Below are 20,004 nucleotides of genomic sequence, written 5' to 3'. Positions count from 1 at the left end.
GAACACAACATCGAAAAACATATTCAAAATACTAGAACGTAAGCCTCTTGTATTTGGTATTATTTCCATAAATAACTAGCATGATGCGGAAATAAAAATTACTAGTTATACCTTGTAGAAAAACCTCTTGATCTTCTACCGTATTCCTCTTCTAACCTCGGACGTTGTGTGGGCAACGATCTTCCGAGACGAGAAACCACCAATCACCTTCTTCTCCTCCTAGCTAGGTTCGGCCAACAAAGAGGAAGCTTCACCAAGGAAGAAAAACAAAATACTAACCAAGCTCCAAGAGATGCTAGCTTTCTCTCCTTCTTCTTCTTCTTCTCTGAGTAGTATCCGGCCACCACAAGAGCTCCAATAGAAGGGTAGGGTTCGGCCACCACAAAGAGGAAGAGAGGGAGAAGTTGGCCGGCCACACCAAGGAACAAAAGAGGGAGAGGAATAATAGATGTTGTGTCTCATGAAGGCACCCTCACCCCTTCTTTTATATTCCTTGGCCTAGGCAAATTAGGAAATTTAATTATAATAAAATTTCCTTAATTTTCCTTGACATGAATTAATTGAGAAAAATAAAATAAAATTTCCCAATCAACTTGTAATGGCCGGCCACAATCAAAAGGAGCAAATTAGGAGAATTTCAATCAACAAATTAAAACTTCCTAATTTGTTTCCAGAAATTTTAAAAAATAAAATTTCTCTTTAAAAATCTCTTCATGGTTAATAAAAGGAAATTTCTATAACTTTAATTTTATTAACATGTGAATAATTTTAAAGAGAAAATAAAACATCTCTCCAATCTACAAATAAGGAAAGAGATCTAATCTCTTTCTTTAATCTTTTGTAGATCTTTTACAAGAGAGATATTTTAATTTTAATTCTCTTTAAATTATATCTTCCACATAATAATAAAAATTAAAATTAAATTTCTTTTTAATTTAATTTGGCCGACCCCACTAGATTGGGTTCAAGCTAGGGCCGGCCACCCAAAATCATACCTAGGCCGGCCCTAGCTTGGTTCCCAAGCTAGCTTGGTCGGCCCCTATTGGGTGGGTATAGAAGGTGGGTATAGGTGGGTATAGAACTCTATAAATAAGAGGCTACGATAGGGACCGAGAGGAGGAATTGGTTTTGGTCTCCCGATAAAATTAAGCATCCCGTGTTCGCCCCGAACACACAACTTAATTTTATCAATGATAATTCATTCCACTAGAGAACTATCATTGAACTACCGCACCAATCCCAAATTACATTTTTGGGCTCCTTCTTATTATGAGTGTGTTAGTCTCCCTGTGTTTAAGATATCGAATATCCACTAATTAAGTGAGTTACTGACAACTCATTTAATTAATATCTAAGTCAAAGAGTAGTACCACTCAACCTTATTGTCATGTCGGACTAAGTCCACCTGCAGGGTTTAACATGACAATCCTTATGAGCTCCTCTTGAGGACATTATCAACCTAGTATCTCTAGGACACAGTTTCCTTCTATAATCAACAACACACACTATAAGTGATATTATTTCCCAATTTATCGGGCTTATTGATTCATCGAACTAAACCTCACCCATTGATAAATTAAAGAAATAAATATCAAATATATGTGCTTGTTATTATATTAGGATTAAGAGCACATACTTCCATAATAACCGAGGTCTTTGTTTCTTTATAAAGTCGGTACAAAAGAAACGACCTCAAATGGTCCTACTCAATACACTCTGAGTGTACTAGTGTAATTATACAGTCAAGATAAACTGATACCTAATTACACTACGACCTACTAATGGTTTGTTCCTTTCCATTTTGATCGTGAGCTACTGTTTATAATTTATAAGGTACTGATAATATCATCTTCTGTATGTGACACCACATACTATATTATCTACAATATAAATTAATTGAACAACTACAACTAAATGTAGAAAATTTGACCAAATGTGATTCTTTATTTATAATGAATGTTTACAAAGCTTAGGCTTTCAGTATACACTCCAACAATCTCCCACTTATACTAATGACTAAGCTGTCATATCTTCTACCATACATCTTATTCCCATTCCCTCCACATGCCGATCGAAAGCTATCGCCGGAAGGGCCTTAGTGAAAGGATCTGCCAGGTTATCCGCTGATGCAATCTTGGCGATGACAACTTCTCCTCGCTTCACGATATCTCGTATCAGGTGGTACTTGCGCTCTATATGTTTACTTGCCTTATGAGCTCATGGTTCCTTCGAGTTTGCAACTGCACCGCTATTATCACAATAAATTGTGATGATTTTGGGCAAACCAGGAATCACATCTAAGTCCATTAGAAAGTTCCTGAGCCATACTGCTTCTTTAGCTGCCTCAGAGGCTGCTACATACTCAGCTTCCATGGTTGAGTCCGAAACGCATTTCTTCTTAACACTCCTCCATGAAATGGCTCCACCTCCTAAAGTAAACACATAGCCTGATGTAGACTTACTGTTATCCCTATCTGATTGGAAATCTGAATCCGTGTAACCCACAGGGAGCAGATCGTTTGCTTGGTAAACTAGCATATAATCTCTAGTCCTTCTCAGGTACTTCAATATATGCTTTACCGCAGTCCAATGTCCTTGTCCAGGGTTACTCTGATATCTGCTGACCATGCCCACGGCAAAACAGATATCAGGTCTCGTACATAGCATTGCATACATTAGGCTTCCTACAGCCGAAGCATAAGGAACTGCTTTCATGTCCTCTATCTCTTTTGACATCTTTGGAGACATCTCTTTAGATAGAGCTACCCCATGTCTAAAAGGTAAGAAACCTTTCTTGGAATCCTGCATGCTAAAACGAGCAAGGATTGTATCTATATATGAAGCTTGGGACAGACACAACATTCTTTTCTTACGATCCCTTATAACTTTGATCCCAAGAATGTGTGCACAATCTCCTAAGTCCTTCATATCAAATTGTTTGGACAACCATACCCTTACGTCTGATAATACCTTGACATTGTTGCCAATTAACAAAATATCATCTACGTATAGTACAAGAAATACCACCACGTTTCCGTTACACTTCTTATATACACAAGACTCATCCGGACTTTGAATAAATCCATATGACTAGATTACTTCATTAAACCGGATGTTCCAAGACCTTGAAGCTTGCTTCAGTCCATAAATGGACCGATTGAGCTTGCACACTAGATGCTCTTTGCCTTTTTCAATGAACCCTTCTGGTTGCTTCATATGGATGTTCTCTTCAAGACTTCCATTAAGGAAAGCTGTCTTGACATCCATTTGCCAAATCTCATAATCCATATGAGCAGCAATGGATAAGAGTATCCGGATAGACTTAAGCATGGCTACCGGTGAAAAGGTTTCCTCATAATCGATTCCCTCTTTCTAAGTGTACCCTTTCGCAACAAGCCTAGCTTTGAAGGTTTCTACCTTCCCGTCTGTCCCTCTTTTCCTTTTGTAGATTCACTTGCATCCAACGGCTTTTACACCATCGGGTGGTTCTACAAGCTCCCAGACTTTATTAGAGTACATAGACTCTATTTCAGAATTCATTGCCTTTTGCCAAGATGCTGCATCTATATCTTAGAGTGCTTCGTCGTATGTTCGTGGATCAGGTTCATGTTTACCCGGGATCAAGTCCGAAGACTCCCAAAAACATGAATCTTTCAGGCTGCCTTACAACTCTCCCACTACGACGAGGCACTGTCTGTGGTTGTGTATCATGTGTGACACGTGTTGCAGTCTCTTGTGGTACTTCATCTTGTATTGTTGGTACTGAAGTAGACATGTCCTCTCTAAGTTCTTCTAAAACGACTTTACTACTGGGCTTGTGATCCATTATATAGTCTTCTTCTAAAAACTGGGCATTGGTGCTAACAATGACCTTCTGGTCTTTAGGACTATAAAATAAACCACCTTTCGTTCCTTTGGGATATCCTACAAACACGCGAACTTCTATACGAGATTCTAACTTATCAGCATCTGGTTTCAGCACATGTGCTGGACTACCCCAAATCCGAATATGTCTTAGACTGGGTTTTCGCCCATTCCACAATTCTATGGGAGTAGAAGAAACTGATTTAGAAGGTACTAAGTTCAGAACGTATACTGCTGTTTCCAGAGCATATCCCCAAAACGAATTTGGTAATTCTGAATAACTCATCATCGATCTAACCATCTCCATAAGAGTCCTATTCCTTCGTTCTGCTACACCATTCTGTTGGGGTGTTCCAGGTGCAGACAATTGGGATTGAATCTCGACCTCTGATAAGTAATTCCTAAACTCTCCTAAGAGGTATTCGCCACCACGATCAGATCGTAGTGTCTTGATACTTTTACCTAATCGTTTCTCCACATCAGCCTTGTATTCTTTGAACTTATCAAAGCATTCGGACTTGCGGCGCATTAGGTAAATGTATCCATATCTTGAATAATCGTCTATGAAAGAGACAAAATACTCAAAATCTCCTCTTGCCTGGACAGACATAGGACCACACAAATCAGAGTGAACCAACTCTAACACTTCTTTGGCTCTATACCCCTTGGCCTTGAACGGCCTCTTGGTCATTTTACCTTCTAAGCAAGATTCACAAGTTGGAAAATTTTCCAATTCTAATGAACTCAAAAGTCCATCGGCTATAAGCCTCTGAATCCTACTTAAATTAATATGACCAAGTCTTAGATGCCAAAGATATGCTTGGTTCATTTCTGAAGGTTCTTTTCTCTTATTAGAATTAGAAGATGAGTTATAAATTTCCATGTTTTGCTTTGTGGAAGAAATTGGATTTAAAATATACAAATTGCCAACTAATGCACCAGAACAGATAATCACTTTATTTCTTTTAATAACTACATCGTTACTAAAAGAAACTGAATATCCATCTAAAAATAGTTTAGAAACTGAAATTAAATTCTTTCTAAAACTGGGTACATAAAGATAATTTCTTAAAACCAAATTTCTATTTCTACTAAAAGACAAGTAGACGTCTCACAGCTGCCACCTTAGTAGCATTGCCCATGTAGACGGTAATCTCCCCTTCAGATAGTCGTCGGGTTTCCTGGAACCCCTGCAAGGAATTGCAGACATGATCAGTGGCTCCCGTATCTACACACCAGGTGCTGGTAGATAACACCGCTAAACATGTTTCAACAACTAGAGTATGAGATATACCTTTGTTTTGGTTCTTACGAGGACAGTCCGCCTTCCAATGTCCTGCCTGCTTGCAGATGAAGCACTTGCCCTTCGGCTTCTTCATTCCAGCTTTAAATCCCGTACTCTGAGATTTATTCACTTTCTTTGCTGAACCAGCTTGTTTCTTCTTCTTCTTTCCTTTCGGTTTAGAAGTAGAACCATTTTCAGCATAGTGAATTTGAGCATTGTGACGAAATAATCCTTCTGCTGCTTGAAGTTCTGTCAGTAGTTCCCCTAATGAATAAATCCTTTTATTCATATTATAGTTCAGGCGGAACTGCTCAAAACTTCTAGGTAGCGTTTGGAGGATCATATCGATCTGGGTTTCCCCATCAATTTCTCCTCCAAGGATCTGTATTTCGTTCAGATAAGCCATCATCTTTAGGATATGATCCCTTACAGGAGTACCCTCTTGCATGGTGGCTGTCATTATCTTTCTCATGGCTTCTTGCCTAGAAGCCCTATCCTGATGACCAAAGAGTTCCTTGAGATTGTTCATGATATCATAGGCTGTTGGTAAATCTTGATGCTGATGTTGCAATACATTTGACATTGAAGCCAAAATGTAACACCGCGCCATCTCATCTGCTTTTACCCATTTCCTATGATATTCAATCTCCTCTTGGGTAGATTCACCAGTAGGTGCTTCAGGGCACTGCTCAGTCAGTATAAATTTATAGCTTTCAGCAGTAAGAACAATGTCCAGGTTTCTTTTCCAATCTATGTAGTTAGGTCCAGTAAGTCTATTTTGTTGAAGTATGATGGATAGTGGGTTGAAAGACATCCTAAGAATCACAAATAACTTTTGGTCAGAACTCTAAATTTAGAATAATATTGATTCCTCAAACAATACTATTTTAAATTAACCAACACCTTAAAACACCGTGAATTTTGTATGCCACGTTAGTGTGGACGTATACAAATTCATCATTTGTAAAAGGAGGGTTTTAACCCATTAATTTTATTATCTTGTCAACCTAACTTTTTGACAAATAAAATTAATAGTTGGTATTATTTGATCACACAAATAATAGCAGTGACTCCGTTAGGGAGGATACCATTAGATGTGTCTAAGTGTACACCATTACTTGACACTAAGTCCATTAATAAGATTATGCCCCTTCCGTTGGGGAAGATCACACGCTCTTAATTAACTTCCTATAGTCATCCAAAAATGGAAGTCTGTTCTAGTGATCCGCAAACAAGCTCATCCGTTATGGAGGAAGGCACTCAGAGCCAACGCGCAAGCTTGTTTGCATCACTTACAAACCAGTAATGGAGACCATGGGATTTACTTAAAAATCCCTCTCCCACTTAGTTATTTATAAATGAGGAATTTTAACTATGCTAGCCTACTAAACTTGTAAACTAATATGCACACACAGCACAATATAAAAGCAATAAATAGAAAATCTAATTTTCAACTATTATGGCTTTTATCTTTAATTGTCCTCCGTGTGTTGTCATCCGAAGCTGCTGCCATATTTGGCCACCGCCACCGGGTCTAACTGTCGCATCCATCTTGCTCCGAGTTCCGCTGCGCCACTGGTCCTTAGAAGGTTCCACGCTTTGCAAGATTCGATACGCGACATAAATAGAATTTTACATTTTTGATCCTATATTCCATAAAAGGAATGTACATGTATCTAGATCAAAAATAAAATCCTAATAAAACTAAATACAGCTCCTGCTGTATTTTAATACAATCATGCACACACATATAAATTGCCCTTGACATGTCCAAGGGTCCAATCACACACATAATTAACTAAAAGCCATAATAGTTGGATCCTGCATCCACAAAGTTAGCACATCCTACTATTATCCTGCCTAAATTATGTATGACATGTGCATAATTAAACTAAATACCAAATACACAGAGGCAAAACCCTAGCTCCGATACCAATTGTTGGTTGCTACTCGGAAAACCTAGAGGTTCCATCAAAAATTTTGTACAAAGGTCTGAACCTTTTCCTAGCTACCATGTGTTCTTTTAAATTAAATTTTGGATCGCCTGCGGAACTTAACACGTTTGATCCAAAACTTAATCTATTTGTTCTTTTAGGTTTTGACTTGGATCTCCTGCGGAACTTAACACGTTCGACCCAAGTCTCCTTAAGTTATTAATTCCATTAAATATTAATTTCCATAAAAGGTTCCCAGTACGGACGTGGCGAGGCACATGGCCTTCTTGGATATGGGAGCAACCACCACCGACTAGACAAAACCTTTAATAGAAAGCTAATATTTAATTTCCTAAAATAACTTTAGGTTAACCAAAGAGAACAATCAAATCACAAGGAAAAGAAAGAAAACAAAAGAACACAACATCGAAAAACATATTCGAAATACTAGAACGTAAGCCTCTTGTATTTGGTATTATTTCCATAAATAACTAGCATGATGCGGAAATAAAAATTACTAGTTATACCTTGTAGAAAAACCTCTTGATCTTCTACCGTATTCCTCTTCTAACCTCGGACGTTGTGTGGGCAACGATCTTCCGAGACGAGAAACCACCAATCACCTTCTTCTCCTCCTAGCTAGGTTCGGCCAACAAAGAGGAAGCTTCACCAAGGAAGAAAAACAAAATACTAACCAAGCTCCAAGAGATGCTAGCTTTCTCTCCTTCTTCTTCTTCTTCTCTGAGTAGTATCCGGCCACCACAAGAGCTCCAATAGAAGGGTAGGGTTCGGCCACCACAAGAGGAAGAGAGGGAGAAGTTGGCCGGCCACACCAAGGAACAAAAGAGGGAGAGGAATAATAGATGTTGTGTCTCATGAAGGCACCCTCACCCCTTCTTTTATATTCCTTGGCCTAGGCAAATTAGGAAATTTAATTATAATAAAATTTCCTTAATTTTCCTTGACATGAATTAATTGAGAAAAATAAAATAAAATTTCCCAATCAACTTGTAATGGCCGGCCACAATCAAAAGGAGCAAATTAGGAGAATTTCAATCAACAAATTAAAACTTCCTAATTTATTTCCAGAAATTTTAAAAAATAAAATTTCTCTTTAAAAATCTCTTCATGGTTAATAAAAGGAAATTTCTATAACTTTAATTTTATTAACATGTGAATAATTTTAAAGAGAAAATAAAACATCTCTCCAATCTACAAATAAGGAAAGAGATCTAATCTCTTTCTTTAATCTTTTGTAGATCTTTTACAAGAGAGATATTTTAATTTTAATTCTCTTTAAATTATATCTTCCACATAATAATAAAAATTAAAATTAAATTTCTTTTTTAATTTAATTTGGCCGGCCCCCACTAGCTTGGGTTCAAGCGAGGGCCGGCCACCCAAAATCATACCTAGGCCGGCCCTAGCTTGGTTGCCAAGCTAGCTTGGCCGGCCCCTATTGGGTGGGTATAGAAGGTGGGTATAGGTGGGTATAGAACTCTATAAATAAGAGGCTACGATAGGGACCGAGAGGAGGAATTGGTTTTGGTCTCCCGATAAAATTAAGCATCCCGTGTTCGCCCCGAACACACAACTTAATTTTATCAATGATAATTCATTCCACTAGAGAACTATCATTGAACTACCGCACCAATCCCAAATTACATTTTTGGGCTCCTTCTTATTATGAGTGTGTTAGTCTCCCTGTGTTTAAGATATCGAATGTCCACTAATTAAGTGAGTTACTGACAACTCATTTAATTAATATCTAAGTCAAAGAGTAGTACCACTCAACCTTATTGTCATGTCAGACTAAGTCCACCTGCAGGGTTTAACATGACAATCCTTATGAGCTCCTCTTGAGGACATTATCAACCTAGTATCTCTAGGACACAGTTTCCTTCTATAATCAACAACACACACTATAAGTGATATCATTTCCCAATTTATCGGGCTTATTGATTCATCGAACTAAACCTCACCCATTGATAAATTAAAGAAATAAATATCAAATATATGTGCTTGTTATTATATTAGGATTAAGAGCACATACTTCCATAATAACCGAGGTCTTTGTTTCTTTATAAAGTCGGTACAAAAGAAACGACCTCAAATGGTCCTACTCAATACACTCTGAGTGTACTAGTGTAATTATACAGTCAAGATAAACTGATACCTAATTACACTACGACCTACTAATGGTTTGTTCCTTTCCATTTTGGTCGTGAGCTACTGTTTATAATTTATAAGGTACTGATAATATCATCTTCTGTATGTGACACCACATACTATATTATCTACAATATAAATTAATTGAATAACTACAACTAAATGTAGAAAATTTGACCAAATGTGATTCTTTATTTATCACTACAAGAATTTTTGCATTCAACAACACCCAATAGACAACGCTTTTTAATAAAAACGTTGTCGTTCTTTGTTTTACAACGCTTTTAGTGAAAAGCGTTGTCTATGGTATTTACTTTTTACTAAAGACAACGGTTTTTAATGAAGTGTTGTCTTTAGTGTTGTTGTTTATGGTCAAAGACAACATTTTTTTAAAAAACGTTTTTTAAAGTGTTGTGTATGTTTCCCCTAAACTAACTTAAAATAAATTCGCAGCCCTAGCTTTGCTAAACTCTAAACCCTCAACGCGCGCGCGCCTTCTCCTCACCACTCCTCTCCACGAGTTCTCCTCTCCACTCCTCTCCACGAGTGCCTTCTCCTCTCCTTCTCCTCTCCACGAGTGCCTTCTCCTCTCCACAAGCGCCTTCTCCTCTCCACTCCTCTCCACGAGCGCCTTCTCCTCTCCACGAGCGCCTTCTCCTCTCCTTGCCGCGTGATCTCCTCTGAACCCTAATCTAGACCCAAACTCCTCACGCAAAACTCCTCACGCCGGCCCAACTCCTCCAAGTCGAGATCCCTAATCTCGCATTTCCCCATCTCCTCAATCAAAGTCAGCTTACCCTTCCTAATCTTCTCACGGCTCCTCAACTCCTCTGAACCCTTCGATCTTAGTTCCTTCCTCGCAGAGCAGATTCGAGAGTAGGAGGAACGGAAGAAAGAAAGGTAAAATTTCTTCCATCCCTCTAGAATAAGATTTTGTTTATTTTTGATTATTTTCCGAACTAGCCATTTTGCCGGATTCATACTGCATCAATTTTCCCCCTCCCCTGATTGTATTTTCTCATGATTTAATCTGGAATTTTTAAACGTTTAGCTATAGACTTTGGCAGTAGGTATTAATCCTTAAAAATAGCATGAAGCATATAACATGCTATCCTTTTTTCTCAAATTCAGTGTGAAGCTGTTGGCCAAGTTGCAGATATTATTCACATTCCAGCCTTTCTTTGTCGTCAGGTATAATGTGCAGCTTGAAATTAATCAATCTCTAGTGTTATTCTACTATTATTTTTATTGTGTACCCTTAATGCGCAGAGAATATCTCTCATTTTTATTGTATCTAAAACTTGTGTTCTGCATTATCTCATCTTAATTCTGGGCAGTGACTTGTGCCTACTCAGTTTGTTGAATTTATATCAACTACTATTGTTATATTTATGTCACTTGCCTTCTAAGAGCTTAATGGCTTAAGTATGATTTAATACATCATGCACTATTGCATTGAGTTGCTTATGTTGATGTCCCTTTGAGGAAGTTGCAGATTCTCAAGTGCTAAAGAAACAAAGTTGCTTATTATAAGTTATAATTCAAGCATTTTCCTGGAATGGTTTCATTTTTCAACTAAAGGTTAACATGTTTCAATAGAGAATATGTTTTGGTGAATGCTCCAATATTATATGACTCTACAATTTATACCAAGGCAAAAGTACCTAACTACCTATACGTAGACTCTAACAAACATGTACATATGGATAATATAGATAACTAGGTTATCTCCCCAAGTGAGAAATTTGCTATTGGGATTGCATTTTGATGAGAAACCTGTATGGTCAAAAATTTTCAGGTAGAAATACAATTTTGATTAATTGTTTAAATATTTTGTTATAGTTTCACACTATTGTTTGTGTTAATATTTTTAGGTATTAGCTCATTGTTGATTGATTAGTTATAAAGAATGGACAAAGATTGGATGTCAAAGGATAGACTATCACGTGAATATGAGAATGGAGTTGAGTCTTTCTTGCAATTTGCAATGGAAAACACTAATGATCCGAATATGGGAATATCTTGCCCATGTGCAAAATGTGGCAATCTAAAGAAGAAAAATATACAAACTATCAGGGCACATCTGTATTGTAACGGTATAGATATGACATATCATACATGGATATGGCACGGCGAAAGATCTACGATAGGGATTTCACAAAATGAAAGTGACCAAGTAGGGCCAAATGAATATGTTCGTGAGGAACCAATAAATATGGTTCATGATGCATATGATAGTTATGCTGAGAATCCAACCCAATTCAATAAGCTTCTTGAAGATGCCGAGACACCTTTATATCCGGGATGCACTAAATTTACAAGGTTATCTGCAATTGTGAAATTATTCAACTTGAAGGCCAAATATAGTTGGAGTGATAAAAGTTTCACTGACCTACTCAGTTTGTTAGGAGAAATACTTCCAGATGACAATAAATTGCCTTTATCTCTGTATGATGCAAAGAAAAGCTTATCTGCATTAGGGATGGATTATGTAAAAATTCACGCTTGTCCTAATGATTGTATCTTATACCGAAGGAGTATGAGGATTTAACTAATTGCCCTACTTGCGGGATGTCAAGGTGGAAGTTGGGAAAAAAAAATATGATAAATGAAGGAATTCCTGCCAAGGTTTTGTGGTACTTCCCCCCTATTCCAAGATTTCAAAGAATGTTTCGGAATAAAGAGATATCTAAGGAGTTGACTTGGCATGCCGAAAAAAGACTTTGTGATGGATATTTACGCCATCCAGCTGATACACCTTCTTGGAAAATAGTTGATCGCAAATGGCCAGATTTTGGTATTGAGGCAAGAAATCTCAGATTGGCTATATCAGCTGATGGGATGAATCCTCATGGTTTAATGAGTTCTGCATATAGTTGTTGGCCAGTTTTAATGATTACTTATAATCTTCCTCCATGGTTGTGTATGAAGAGAAAATTTATGATGCTCACATTGTTAATTTCTGGTCCCAAACAGCCGGGAAATGATATTGATGTTTACTTAGCACCTCTAATTGATGACTTAAAATGCTTATGGGATATAGGTGTCGAAGCATATGATGCATATCGCCAAGAAACTTTTATGCTTAGGGCTATCTTATTATGGACGATCAATGATTTTCCTGCATATGGGAACATGTCAGGATGCATTGTGAAAGGATATCATGCATGTCCTATTTGTGGTGAAGATACCTATTCAACAAGGTTGAAGCATAGTAGGAAAATGTCTTATACAGGTCATAGAAGGTTTCTACCTGCAACTCATCCTTATCGAAGGCAACGGAAGGCATTTAATGGGAACCAAGAATTTAACCCTGCTCCAAAACCATTAAGTGGCGATGAAGTTTTTGAAAGAGTTGAAAGAATTAATTGTCATTGGGGAAAAATGAGTAGAAAGTCTCAGTCGAATGATGATGTAAAATCATGCTGGAAAAAAAAATCAATTTTCTTTGAACTTCAGTATTGGAAACATCTATACATTCGACATGTTCTTGATGTGATGCACATTGAAAAGAATATTTGTGAAAGTCTTATCGGAACGTTACTTGATATTCCAGGAAAAACAAAGGATGGAGTAGCAGCGAGATTAGACCTTTTGGAAATGAATGTCAGGACAGATTTGGCACCAAGGATGGGGGAGAAGAAAACATTTTTGCCAGCAGCCTGTTATACACTTAGTAAGGATGAGAAAAGGAAAATTTTGAATTCTTTGTTTGGAATACAACTTCCATCATGTTACTCATCTAATGTTAAAAACCTCGTGTCGTTGAAGGACTTAAAACTTATTGGCCTTAAGTCACACGACTACCACGCTTTAATGCAACAATTGCTTCCTGTGGCGATACGTGGTGTTTTGCCCAAACATGTTAGAGACACTATCACTCGCTTGTGTTTCTTCTTCAATGTGTTATGTAATAAAGTGATAGATGTTTCAAGGATGGATGATATGCAAAGAGAGATTGTGACAATATTGTGTTTACTTGAAAAGTATTTCCCCCCTTCATTTTTTGATATAATGATTCATTTAAGTGTTCATCTTGTGCGGGAGGTGAAACTGTGTGGACCGGTTTGGTATAGGTATATGTATCCATTTGAAAGATACATGAAGATTTTGAAAGGTTATGTGCGAAATCGCAATCGACCTGAAGGGTGTATGGCTGAATCTTATATTGCTGAAGAGGCTGTTGAATTTTGCTCAGACTATCTGTCTAGTGTGCACACAATTGGGATCCCATCAAGTCATCGACAAATAGAACTTACTAAGCCTTTATCAGGTGCAGTAGTCTACTCCACTACTCACGATGAGTTGACGCAAGCACATCGTTATGTATTGGCAAATGATGCTGAGATTGATCTCTATATCGAGTAATGTATCTAACTTATTAATATTTTAATGTGGTTTGCTTACATTCTGTTGGTTTATTTATACCAAATAATTTGATTAGGGAACACATGACGTATTTGAATGCAAGATTTCCTCGTAAGGCTAAGTCCAAGAAGTGGTTACAAGATGAGCATAATCGAACGTTTATTACTTGGTTGCGTGATCGTGTAAGTTTCTTTAGTATTACATATTGGCATACATTCATTTTCATATTTATGCATAATTAAAAATTTATTGCATAAAAAATTTAGGTTGCTGATGTAGTTGACCATTCCACTCATCAAGTTTCAGAAAGATTGATGTGGATAGCTCGCGGGCCTAACAAGCAAGTACTAAAATACTCTAGCTATTTGATTGATGGGGTTACTTATGCTACAAAAGAGCGTGATGCTATACGAGTTGTTCAAAACTCCGGAGTCAGCTTAGTTGCAAAGACAATGCAAGTTGCAAGTGCAAAGGATAAAAATCCTATTGTGTCAGATATGGTTTTTTATGGAGTTATAGAAGAAATATGGGTAGTTGATTACCATAAATTTCAACTTCCAATGTTTAAATGTAATTGGGTGGAGCATAATAACGGCATTAAAGTAGATGATCTTGGTTTCACATTGGTAAACCTCAATAGACTTGGATTCAAATCTGACGCTTTTATCCTGGCAAGCCAAGCAAAGCAAGTATTTTACATTGAAGATCCTGAAGATCCTTTATGGAGTGTTGTACTTGCAACACCAAACAGAGACTACTTTGAATACCTAAAGGGCGAAGAGTTAGAGGACACTGCTATCCACTATCAATGTTTTAGTAGGGGGTTACCATCAATGGATATTGACGGAGAAGATGATAATGAACCACCATGTATTCGTGAAGACTGTGATGGAAGTTGGATTGACAATATTTAATTGCTGAATTTTTGCTTTTGAATATAAGTGTGTAAACAATTTACCTATGAGGATGAATTTGTGGACAATATTAATATGTTATATTCCTCACTTTAATTCGAATCAGATATGTTGTGATGTTATTGCAAGTTTCTGCTTTTATCTTTTATTTTTTTTCATACTGTTGTGAATTTGTTGGTGTAAATATATCATCTTGCTGTGAGTTTATGCATGTTTCTAACTAAACTTATGTTGATCAGTCTAAGTTGTTACAGATCAATGGATTCTACTAGAAAGAGTAAGAGAATAGGGCAACTTGCAAAGTTGGACAAGGGTAAAGAAGTCATTACAGCTGCCCGTGAAGAGAGTTGCGAGGGTGATAAAGTGTTGGATTCCAAAGACACTATCTCCTCAAGAACTTCTAGAGGTCGCACACAGTTGGATAAGATTACAAAGCAAAGAATGCAAGGTATTAGAAATGAGGTGTCATTCAATAATTTTGGACAACCGATAGGACCAGCTGCTGTAGCCATGCAAAGTTACATTGGTGTCTTGGCTCGGCAAAAGGTTAATATTAAATACAAGACATGGAAGCAAGTCCCAATTGCTGTCAAAGAATTAATATGGGAATCAGTCAATGTAAGCAAGTTAGCATGTTTTAACAATTATAATATTTCACTACTAATGATAGATATATTTTATGTTTGTCTTAATTAATCTTATTAATGTTTTCCACTTATTTGATGTACAGTTGATTTATAATGTTGACTCAAAGTGGAAAAAGGGATGTTTGAGGTCTGCAAACAGTAAGTGGAGGCAATACAAGACCCATCTCACCCAAAAATTTATTTTAAGCAGGCGTGACAAACCTGAGGAGTTGAATGAGCCACCTGTTGGCTTTGAAATTACAAGAGAAGATTGGCGTGCGTTTGTCATTAGTCGCATTTCTGAAGATTTCATTGTAAGATTCTAAATTTTTTCTTTTGAAACTATTCGATCATAATTCATTATGTATTATTCAAATTTGATATGTCGCCTGTTTGAAATAACTAGAAACTCAGTGATCAACAAAAAGAGCGAAGGAAAAAAAATAGATATCCTCATCGACTCTCACGCAAAGGGTATGCACGCTTTGCTGAAGAAATTGTAAGTATTTTTAAAATATATTTCCTCTAAGAACCCTCTAATTGATTCACATTAAATTATTTCACATTTGTTATTTGATTTTTCTTTGTTGTAGGGGACTGAATTATGTGATGATAATGACATCAATAGAGCTATTATGTGGAAGAAAGGACGCGCCAACAAAGGAGGAGAGTTTGAAGGTGAAGATTTGGTGAACACAGTACACAAGATTGTAAGTAAATTTTCATGTTCTTCTGATAATGACTTCAATATATCTTCTAGTTTTCGAGAGTAAAGTTGCATGCATGCATACCCTTTGCGTGAGGAAGCCAAGGCAAGCAGTGCAATGAGGAGTTTAACAGCCATTCCTTGCATAGCTTGAATTCTCAGTACTAGAGCATGTATTGAGGAAGTAAATGGTGAATGAATGCATTGAGAGCTTAGAGGTGACGGGTTTATATAGAACATATGTGGATTTACTAGGTATCTAGGTTTGAAATGTTCTTACTTGGAGAAGAGATCAAGTCGAAAAGTCTATTACATGCAGTGGTTTCCTTTTGCTGCAATCAATTAATGGTGAATGCATTGAGAACTTAGAGGTGATAGCTAGAGTTTCTATAGAACAGATGCAGATAAATCAACCAGGTTTGAAACGTTCTTGGCAGTAAGCAATTTGTAAGCTTCAGTAACCCAAGGGCCAGTAAAGTTGTTCCCCAGACCACTGCTCTGAAGCTTCTATTATGTTTTCCCACTTAATTGGTGACAAATAAAGCTCCTTGTCTCCTTGAGCATTCTCTTTGTGCTGTTTTAGTTTGAATTAAAGCATAAGATTCATGAATCGGAACTTGAGAGGTTGGGAACAACTTTACTTTTGATTATTCTTTCCTGCAACTCCAGACAATTAGCTTCAATTATGTGGTGGTCCTCTCTTTATGGGTTTGTGTAGTGAAAATTTATTAAAATTTTGTCATTTTATTAAACTTGTAGTCAATTGCTCAATCAAATATGTGCCTTTTTTAGAACTGTGCAGAAGTAAATATATGATTGAATGCCAAAAAAGGAAAAAATATTTCAAAGTCAACTTCATATTTGTTCAATATGACTTACTAAGCACTTGACTTGAGCTATCACGGGAAGAACCGGCCTGGACATCAGTATTTTTTAAACCAATATTGCATATCCTTGGTAATTATCCTTGGTAAAGTACTGATAATTCTTTTTAATGTTGCATTACAGGATGAATATATACAGCAAAAGAGGGAGGGTAAGCTGCAATGCGAAGGAGCAAAAGAGGATATTCTTACCAAGGCACTTGAAACTCAGGAATATTCTGGGCGTGTCCGGGGTATCGGAGGTCATATCAACCCAACAATCTATTTCAATGTTGGTAGAACAAGGAAGAAATATGATGTTACCCTAGATATAATCGCTGAGCATAAAAGGGAGCTGAAGGAGGCGAAGATGCAAATTTTAGAACAAGATGTACGCATCCAAAAACTTGAAGCATTAATGCATAAAAGGGGTGCATGGGACAATTCAATTGATGACAAAGGCAGTTGCTCGGTGAAGTTTCATCAGAAGAATATTGAAGAAGATGACGTACAGATTGTAGGTAAAGACGAAGTTTTACAGGTAAAATACAAGTTATAGTGATATTCATTATTATTATAGCATTATAAACTAAATATAATCAACATGTTTTTTTTTAATATTTTAGGGTCAATCAGTTGCATTGACATTGGAATCTTGCTCAAATATTGCTGCATATGGTACAATTGTTTGTTTCAATGGCATGGAAAAAATGCTTCATGGTATTCCATTTCCCAAGAATTGCATTCGAGTCTCCATTGATCAAGCAGTGGACAAATCCGCTCCTTTGCCATATCCAATTCCAAGTGAATGTGAAGTAATTGGTGATGCCATAGGAACTGTTGTGGCTTGGCCTGAACAGCAGATTGTGAAGCAAGATGAGGTATATGAGATATTATATTTCTAATTATATTGTCACTTTATTATTATATTTCTAATTATATTGCCACTTTATTATTATTCAACCTAGCTATCTAACTTGTTTATATTTGAAATTATTAGAAGCCTAGAAGGAAGAAGTTTGAACGAAAAAAATCAAAACCTACTTTGTCAACAAGTGTCCCAAGAGCATTACATATGTTATATTGTTACAGTAAGCATGCTCTAGATGGAGGAAAATGTATATCAATGTGCTTAGATAATGAAGTGTTTGATGAAGATTGTGAACTTTTTCTTGACCTTGAGGACATCAATTCTTTGTATCATTTGGAGTCAATTTCAGGAAATTTGATCGTTGCCTACATATGGTAAGTAAGTTTATTTAAGCAATTTCAGCAACTTTTTCATCACATGTTTGCTTCCCAATTTTAGCAACTTATTATGGTTTATTGTTACAATTTCACCAACTTATTATGAGTGATCATTATTTTTTAATCCACATGATTGTTTTGTATCTAAATTTTATTATTTAGTATCTAAATATTATTTTCTCAGTTGCAACTGCATTGCTTTACTTATGCTGGGAAATTACTGCATTGCTTTATGTTTGCTGGGAAATTCTAATATCTAGCAAGACAGAAAATCCCTGATTTGAACTGCAAGAAGTTTACTAATATTGTTGTGTGAACAAGTTTACTCTTGAAAAATTCAACTTCTAGTAATTTTCTCATACCATGTTATTCTCATTAAGTTAATAGTTCATCATTTCTATTGAGAGGTTTACTAATATCAATTGATGTGGTACACTTTACATAAATATAGCTCATTCATTTTCAACCGGCCCTTAATGTTTGCCTTCTGCCATTTGTTCTTCTAGACAGGAAGTACTTTGCTCATATCTTTTTTCTTGTATATTTTTAAGTATCTTAAATGTGCTTGTCCTCAAGAAATAAAAGAATTTGCATGTATACATTTCTGGTATGTTTAATATGCAAGACTGTTCATAGTAAGTTCTCATGTATGGATGTTACTATCATCAGCCATAACTTAGTGTTATGAGTGATCATTATTTTTTCCAACTTATTATGAGTGTTTTGTATCTAAATTTTATTATTTAGTATCTAAATATTTTTTTTCTTTGCAATGATAGGTGTCTGTATAAAAAGATGGTGAAAGATACCAAGACAAAGAAATTCAGATTTATGAATCCTCACAAACTCCCATATCTGGCAAAAACGGCACAAGACAAATCAGTTAAGCTTGAAACCCTGAATCAAAGGGCAACTCTTTTAGCAGATAAGCTGACAAGTGCATCAACAGATCAACTAGTGTTAGTGCCATGTAATGTCGGGTAAGCAAGAAGTAAAACATCACTTTCAATTGCTTCCTTTCGATAATTTATTCAATTTTATGATCTAATCCTATGTATTTGCCTAGTTTCCATTGGAATCTTAGTGTTATTGAACCTTACAAGGATGTTATTTACCTGCTGGATTCCCTAAGTTGCCGCATTCGCGATGATGATTCAAAATACGTAATGGAAATGTGAGTTCAGATTTCTTTTAGTAAATATTTATTATAATAAAAATCTTATTTAACAAATATTCTTAACGTATGAAGGGCCTTAAAATTGTTTAATTCAACCAAGGGAAGGAAAGGTAGGAAAAATGTTAAGTGGGAAGTAGTTAAGGTATGTGTACTTTTGTTTAACATATATTGTAATGTGTATAATTTTCATTAACAATTTGACTCTAATTACTATATATAGGCTCCTCAACAACCGGATGCGAAACAATGTGGTTTTTTTGTGATGCGATTTATGAGAGAAATTATTGAAGAAGTTGAGACTATTGAGAGAGATTCGCTGCAATCAATAGTAACATTATTTAGCTTATCTCAAATTATTTGACATAAACTATTTAAAATTGCAAAGTGATCAGTGTTGATTATTTTTTCCATTAACATAAATTGTGTATGCTCACAGTTCACAAAAATAGGGTACTCTCGTGAACAAATTGATGAGGTTCGGTCCGAGTTGGCGGAGTGCATACAAGATCATATTTATGAATAGGTATGGAATGATAGTTGCCATAATTCTATTTAGATTTAAGTTCATGGAATGGTGGTTTTTTTTGGTGGAATCATAGTTAATGCCAATTTTTTTGATGCAGTGCATAGTTACCAGATCGACCTTGAGCAGTTGACCCCAAAGAAAAGTTGTCACTGAAGTTTAAAAACTTGTGAAAATTTTTAGTGAATGATGATGTTTTGTGAATGATGATGTTTTGGAAAAATTGTCACTTAGGTGAAAGGATGTTTTCTGGATTAATATGCAAGTACAAAGCACTGTATTATATGTTATTCTGTAAAGTTCTGTCCGTGTAAATTATCTAGTTTC

This window comes from Zingiber officinale, chromosome 9A (assembly GCF_018446385.1).
Source record: "Zingiber officinale cultivar Zhangliang chromosome 9A, Zo_v1.1, whole genome shotgun sequence".
NCBI lineage: Eukaryota > Viridiplantae > Streptophyta > Magnoliopsida > Zingiberales > Zingiberaceae > Zingiber > Zingiber officinale.
Note: the sequence above shows the minus strand (reverse complement) of the source record.